General features: G+C 40.3%; 1 pseudogene; it reads right to left on the bottom strand.

Moving 5' to 3' along the window:
• Window positions 1–6,023, bottom strand: part of LOC109380518 (U1 small nuclear ribonucleoprotein C-like) — a 37,651-nt pseudogene extending 31,628 nt beyond the window's left edge.
• Window positions 6,024–7,565: the final 1,542 nt, after the last annotated feature.

Below are 7,565 nucleotides of genomic sequence, written 5' to 3'. Positions count from 1 at the left end.
TTTTTTTTCAATCCTTTTATTTTTAATGTTAAGATCTGAGAGATAAACGGCTTACTGGAATCCATTAATATTAAGTGGACCATTTGTTTCCTCACTTTATCACGAATCAGTTTGCACTTAATTTGTCAAAATATCTAATTGGAAAACTGAAAAGTTGTTGAGAAGAAAGAGAGGGGGGCCGGTCTTTTGTTTAAATGTACCCGGATTTTATTGTTTACTAATGTATATGATTAACAAATGCCATATAAGAAACACTTTTTAAAGTCAAATTTCCTTCATAAGGCTTAATATTGTTAAAATTTTTAAGTCTAATTTTCTTCATCTATGAAGAAATGTATAGTTTGCAGTCTTCCTTTTCTACACAGCTGTTGACTGTCATGTTTAAACAAGAAACTATAAAATCAACCAAATGTTCAAAGTTTTGGTGGGTATATGCCCATGTAACATGCTCTCACTCTTCTGCGTAACTTCCAGCTCTGATCTTGAAACTTTTCAGAAAAATTTTATGGGAATTCAGATAGAAATGTCTGCAAACTGGCAGTGAAACAAAATTATTTTAGTGGCATAGCTGACTTTTGCTGTTAACTTTTCCCAAAGGCAAATCTGAGATTTTTTTCAAAGAATCCTGTTTTAAAACTCTTACAAATGTGCACTTTGATTAAATCCAGTTGTTTTGATCCTGTAATTGAAATCCGTTGGAAAAAAATCCCACCCACATATATTTTAAATAAATAACAGTTATACAGTAGTATATGGAAAGGGATGGTAAGACCAATTTAATTACCAAAAACTTATTTTCATCGTATTCAAATACAACAGATTACTAAAAGTCTTAGATTTTTATAAAGCATATTATAGCCTTCAAATTCTTATTTCTTTAAAGAAATAAAGACAATTATTTGATGTGCATAGTTTATTTGGTACTTCTATCAATTTCTACAAGAATACAATTGACCAGAAACAGTTCACATAGTGCCCACCTGCATTCCATGTCTAAAATGATTTATTCCATATGGCATTTTGCAAGAATAAAAAAGAGGAAGTTAAGATTTCACAGTATCGGTGAAAACTATTTTATCATGTAATAAATTTCATACATTAGTATTTCTTCCATTTTCTATCAGAAAACAGCAAAATTACATTGTTAGGTATTTTATTTACAGTGAAAACTTGGAAGACTAAACAAAGCATCAGTGAGTTTATCAACAGACCTGGGGCCCCTCCCCCCTTCAGGGTCCTTTCCTTTGAAATGACACTTGTTATCAATCAAACTTTATATACTTTTAAGCACCAGCTTGACAATTTAAAGTTCTCTTCCAGTTTTATAAAAGATTCCTGTTTTGAAAGGCAAATTTAATGTAAAAAATGTGAATGCAATTTAACAAATCACTGGTCTGGATACTTTTTATTGCAACGGTTGCAATTGTTTCACAACTACATTCACTTTTTTGAATGAATTTGCTTGTAGGCTTGAAACAAAATATTTGCCTTTTGTCTTGAAAAATTCCCTTAAAAAATTAACCATTTTCTGGAACTGTGTAACTGTATTTTTTCATTCATAGTGTTTAAATATGCAACTTAGTCCTTGGAGTTAATGTTACATAAAGTCCAGCTTCTTGGATAATTTGTTATACAAAACAATAAAAAACCCCTTGAACTTCCACAAATATTACTAATGTTAACAGTCGTGTTTATCCTGTTAATGGGTGCTTCACCTACTAACGTATAGTAAGGTTTTAAAACTTAATAGTTAAATTCCCATTCATTATGTAAAAGTGAAAGCTCTAAAAGACCCTTGGAGTTCCTCCTTGAGAAGCACTAACACTATTAAGGCATTGCTTAATGAACAGAACCTATGCCAGGGAGCTTCATGCCTGTGCTGGAGAGCTAGTCATATTTTAAGGCAGTCAAAAAGATCATGTTTTTCACTTTAAGGCTCTTGCATACTTAAATCTTATTTTATGCAGGCATTATTAGTCTGTGTAATTTAAATATCCATCAGGTGGTCAATTATGGAAATCAAAACCTTCATACAAAGCAAATGGATATTCAGAACTAGATAACGCCTCTCCCCCAAGCAATTAAAAAAAAGATTTCATGTCTCTCATCCCTTTGGAGAATTTCTTCATTATCAGAAGCTGGCAATAAAAGGAAGAAAATATCACTCAAATGCACTATAAAGTTATGTCTAGTTACACCATACCAAATTATATATAGTCCATATTTAGAATAACAGTGCAACAAAAACATTTTTTCTTGGCTACTATTCATTACATGTATAATTAAATTTAATTTGGCTGCATATGGATTCTAAACATTTTACATTGCAAATAAAGCCTAACAATAGAAACAGAAGTTTCAATACAATGTTTGTATGGATACAATATCCATCAATTGTAAGTGATAATGATATATAAAATAGCAAGACTTTCACCCCATTTACTACCCTTAATAATCCAAGTGTTAAGTGAAACCAGCAGAAATGTAGCTAACTTAACATTTCTTTTGTGCAAGCATTGATTCCGATAACTTCTAAAAGTACAGAAATTTAAATACATTTTAAAATTAAATACTAACACTTGTGTTCACAAGGTTACTATGGTCCCATGGTGGTGCGAAACTGAAGCAAAGGGAAAAATCTCTTTAGGCTCAGAAACAGCTTTAGTATTATTTTCATTGTATTTACAAAATTCATCCTCACTGAAAATTATCACTTTAATTTCAGTAATAGAATTTTGTAACTTAACTTCTCAAGTTTATTTTTCTACCAATTTCCAATATAATTTGGTATTTTTAGGGTTTAGGAAAATGTGTCATTATAATTTTATTTAATCAGTAAGCTTAAGTACATTATTAGTTACTTGAAAAATATTACCACAGGATTTTAAACAATTCCTAATTTTCCAAAAGCAAATAAAAAGCTCACCAATTTAAAATAATGTTGAATGTGAGTACTGTTATTTACAAGACCTTGTATGCTACAACCCATGTATACGTAAGGTCAACGTGGTACTTAGTAGACCAAAGGCTTTGACAGGGGTCTTGATAGTTATGGGACTGTGAGCATTGAGACATACTATTTTCTGAAAGAATATTCAGTTATTTTGTGAAGAGAGCTTTTTCTAAGAGCTAGGTACATCCATAATTGCAAACAAGGGCTGAATTGGTCTTATCAAAGGCCTCAAAATTTCTGCAAACATCTAATGCAAAAGGTATACAATATACTTTGATTTGGGGAGAGAATGTCAATCCACTTGTTGTTCCAAGAGACCTGCCCATTATTAATTTGAAAAAATATGATCTTAAATCTACTTGAACAAAGAGCAACCTGCAAAAGATTCAACCCAAACCTAACTAAGGGTGCCTGTCCTGCCATTCATTCGAGTTCCCAGGCAGAGCAGGACTACAAAGAGAAGACAAAAATGTCAGGAGTTTAAGAGAAAAATAGAGGTATAATGCAATCTTCCAACAAATAAGAGATTAGCAAATACGGGGGTACTGAATAAAATCCATACAGCAAGTACAACAGATTTCATAGCTTACCTTATCTTTTTGATTTTCTAATTCTTCCTTGTGCATGTTTACATTGAGGCTGTATGACATTTCTCTAGAGGATACTGCCTTAACAAATCACCCCAAACCTGTGGTATACAAGTGTAAAATTTTTCATTTTTGATTACTTACTATAAGGGCATCACTTATCAAAAAAATTTGTACTTGTGGGTGCAATATCTTTAGGTCAAATTAAAATAGGTCTGATAAACAATCATAATAATTTCCCTTGAATTATTGTGTAGATTTAGCTTTATTGTGCTTTTAAAGGGGATTCTCATTTGTCAGATCCTCAAATTTATTCAGGAACTCTGCCTTAAATTTCCAAAATAATTTTATGTTTTTGCAAAATCTCAGAAAATGAGAAAAAAAGCCTGATTAAAACGGCGTTCTATCATTTGCAATTTACCTGTTATTTTAAAAGATTAAGCAAATGTTAACAGCATCTCCTCATTTAGAGTATGAGTTTGTTTTTCTAGGACCATCTAAGGAGAGGTGGAATATATTCCTTCTTTCTCTTGAACAGAGAATAGTGACTTCTTAGTCAATACTCACCTTTCCTGTGAAAAATTTTCTTCCACATTTTCCCCCTCAGGNAAGAAATATATATTTGGCTTTCATCCCTTTCCTGGCACCTTTGGAATTGTCTGTGCGCAGAGCCAGAAAGGTGTCTTTTGTTGTATTAATGAGGTGACTAATGCAAAAGCCCATAAGGATGGGAGCTGGTTACCAGAGGAACCAAGCAAGTGGTTAGAGGGTTGGAGCTTTGAGCCCTACCTCCCAGCTCTAGGGAGGGGAAAGGGACTGGAGGTTGCACTCAATCACCAATGGCCAGTGATTTAATCTAACACGCCTATGTGATGAAGCCTCTATAAAACCCCAAAAGGGCACGGTTCTGAGAGCTTCCAGGTTGGTGAACACAGGGAGATTCACGGAGAGTGGTGTGCCTGGAGAGGCCACGGGAGCTCCGAGCCTTTTCCCCACACCTCGCCCTGTGCATCTCTTCCTGAGGTATATCCTTTAATAATAAACCGGTAATCGAGTAAGAAAATGAGCTGCTCTAGCTAATTAATTGAACCCAAGGAGAAGGTCCTTGGAGCCTCCAATCTATAGCCAGTCCGTCAGAAGCACAGGTGACAACCTGGACTCTCAGTGGGGGTCTGAAGTGGGGGGTGGGTGGCAGTCTTCTGGGACTGAGTGGCTGCCCTGCTGACCCGATGACCAAGAACTTGACTGACCTGATGATGCAGGGCTAGTTACAAAGTCTAGGGCTAAAGGGGAGGGATTTGGGGAGGCCACCAGAGGGACTCCATCCTCAGTGAAAGCTGTAGCTGGTACTTAGAGTGATACACCTGTTAGCTTAAGACAGAAGTGCTCATTTCACGAGTCACATTTACAAGGTACGGTTAGTAGGTAGGTGACGTAATCTCTTGGAACTCTTGACGTTCCTTTGAATAAAAGGTAGATAATACCACTCTCTTCCTTTAATATTTGAGAAATGGCGATGACGTGGATCCCAGCACGGTGCTTGGCACAGAGTAGACACTCGGTGGTGTATAATGTCCACTATAATCACAATGGTTCGGAGATACGTACAGTAGTCCCCACTTGTCCTCAGGGACACGCTCCAAGGCCCCCAGGTGACACCTGAGACCGCAGGTAGTGCTGAGCCCTATACACCCTACGCTTTTCCTACACAGACGCACCCGTGATGAAGTTTAATTTATAAATGAGGCCCAGGGAGAGGTTTAAAAAACAGGACAATTATAACGATATACTCGTACAGCGCATTCATTATGAACACAAAATGGACTCTGACAGTTGTGTCAGTCACAAAGCGACAGTCAGGCCAGAGCCTGTCGTGAGAGGCGCGCCCAGGGGCCGCCCTGACGAGGCGCCTGCAGACGCAGGGTGGAGTGTGGCCACCGACGGCTTTGTGGGGCTGCGGAAGGGGGCGCAGCACCGGCTCGGCTCAGGGCTCAGGCCTCAACCGACCAGCCGCACCGGCGCTCGCCCGGGAGCCCTGGAAGCCTCGCCTCCTGATGGTCTCACCAGCCCGGCCTGGCACGCTGGACACGGGCCTGTCACCCCTTTTCTCAGCCTCTGCGCGCCTCCCCTCACCCTGTCGCTGCAACCTGGGGGACCCCCCCCCCCCAGTGTGACGACGGCCCCACCTGGACGCCTGCGGGAGACCCGGTCCGCAGGGCCAGCTCCACGGCTTCGTTCTCAGAGTCTGACACCGTGGACACAGGCGTGGGAGGCCGCTCCTTCGACCCCCACGTCCCGCCACGACGATGCTGGAAGTTACGGGACTCAGGCCGCTCACCAACCTGACGCCCTGGACTCACCTTGTCGCTGCGAGGGGCCCTTGCGGCGTCAGTGCGTGTCCGAAAGGCCAGCACCGCGGCTGTGCGCCTTGGGGCCACTGGGCAGCAGCGCCAGGGCGCTGGGCACGAGGCCTGAGGCGCCACGGCCCGCTCCCGCGTGGACTTCCGGCAGGACGCAAGGCCACGCGAGACCTCGCCGCGCTGCGCGGGACGGCCGCGGCTTCCCACCTGGTATGTTCGGACCAGGGTTGACCACAGGTTACTGCAGCTGCAGATGTGGGGCGGCTCCTGTACGGCTTTTCTGGGGGCGCGTCAGGGCTTCCCAAGGTTCTAGGCTTTGGGGGNAGGTGGTGACCTGGGTCACTAGAGCCCAGACCCTCGTGTTAGGTAGGAAGAGGGAGCCAGACATTCTCTGAGAATCTTGTGTTGGTAAAGAAATGGCAGATCTGGGAACCGGATTTATAGACGAGGAAACAGCAGAACCCATTCCTCTTATTTTTATTCTTGCGTGCATGTGTGCACGCATGTGTGTGTGTTGACTGGGATGGGTGGGGTAATGATGTTGGCGTGACTGCTTCCCGGAACTCCTCTCAGGGTGAGAGTAGCCTTCCTCCCCTCCCCTGGACAGTACAGATCAGGCATCCGTCTTCAGTTACTGTGCCAACAGGACTGCATTAGTGCCCCGTGGTTTTAGATTCTTGACATTTGTGGATTTTTCCATAATATGCATTATCTGAAAAATATATAATGTTGCCATTTTCCTTCGTTTCTCTGTGCATAGAAGAAGTTGAGTATACTCTTCCCCTTTAGTAAACAACCGTAAGAAACTTAAACATTATTAATAATTAGAGGCTGCTTTGTTTTACCTCCTTTGTGTCATCGTGCTTTGGAGGAAGACCTTGAGAGAAAGATTGTCCTGGATTTAAATAAATCCCAGCCCTGGCATTTACTGTCATTGTGCTCTTGTTCCTGTGGTTCCTTTTCCTCCAAAACAAGGCTAAAAACTGTACCTAACTCAAGGGTTGTAAAGGTTGAAATAGGTAATCTGTGACAGAGTTTAGTATGGTGCTTGGCCCATAAAAGTAGCCAGAGTGCGAGCATTGAATATTATGTGAAATGGTCTTTTACTTCTGACACTAGGGTGACATTTAATCTTTGTTTATCCAACAGGTGCCAAGAATATTTGTCAATGGAACTTTTATTGGAGGAGCAACTGACACTCATCGGCTTCACGAAGAAGGGAAATTGCTGCCACTGGTTCATCAGTGTTATTTAAAGAAAAGAAACAAGAACTTTAGTGATGGTAAAATGCCAGTCATTTAAAGGGATAATGCCTGATGGTGCCTTTTGAATGTTGGAGGATCTTTAAATATGTGAATTATCTTCATGAAAACATTGTAAAAATAATGAACAATAAATCACTGTGGAAACTTCATCTTCCTGCCTGCCAATTCTTGAGCAGAAGGGATATTTGATTGAAGGAGTGGTGTTATCGCCAATGATTAGGAAAGAATGTGTCTTATTAGGAATTTATATATGCATTTTACAACCAAGAGCTAGTAGGTCAACTTTTGGGATTCCTTATTACGTATACTATTCAGGAGTTAACTCCTTACCTTTTGCAGCTTTTAGTGGTTTGGACTGATGTGCGATTTCTCTTTGAAATGTGAGGCTTTCACTGAACCA

The sequence above is a fragment of the Hipposideros armiger genome, unplaced genomic scaffold (genome assembly GCF_001890085.2).
Source record: "Hipposideros armiger isolate ML-2016 unplaced genomic scaffold, ASM189008v1 scaffold_37, whole genome shotgun sequence".
NCBI lineage: Eukaryota > Metazoa > Chordata > Mammalia > Chiroptera > Hipposideridae > Hipposideros > Hipposideros armiger.
The sequence above is the reverse complement of the archived record's forward strand: the minus strand, read 5'-3'. Positions and strand labels throughout refer to the sequence as shown.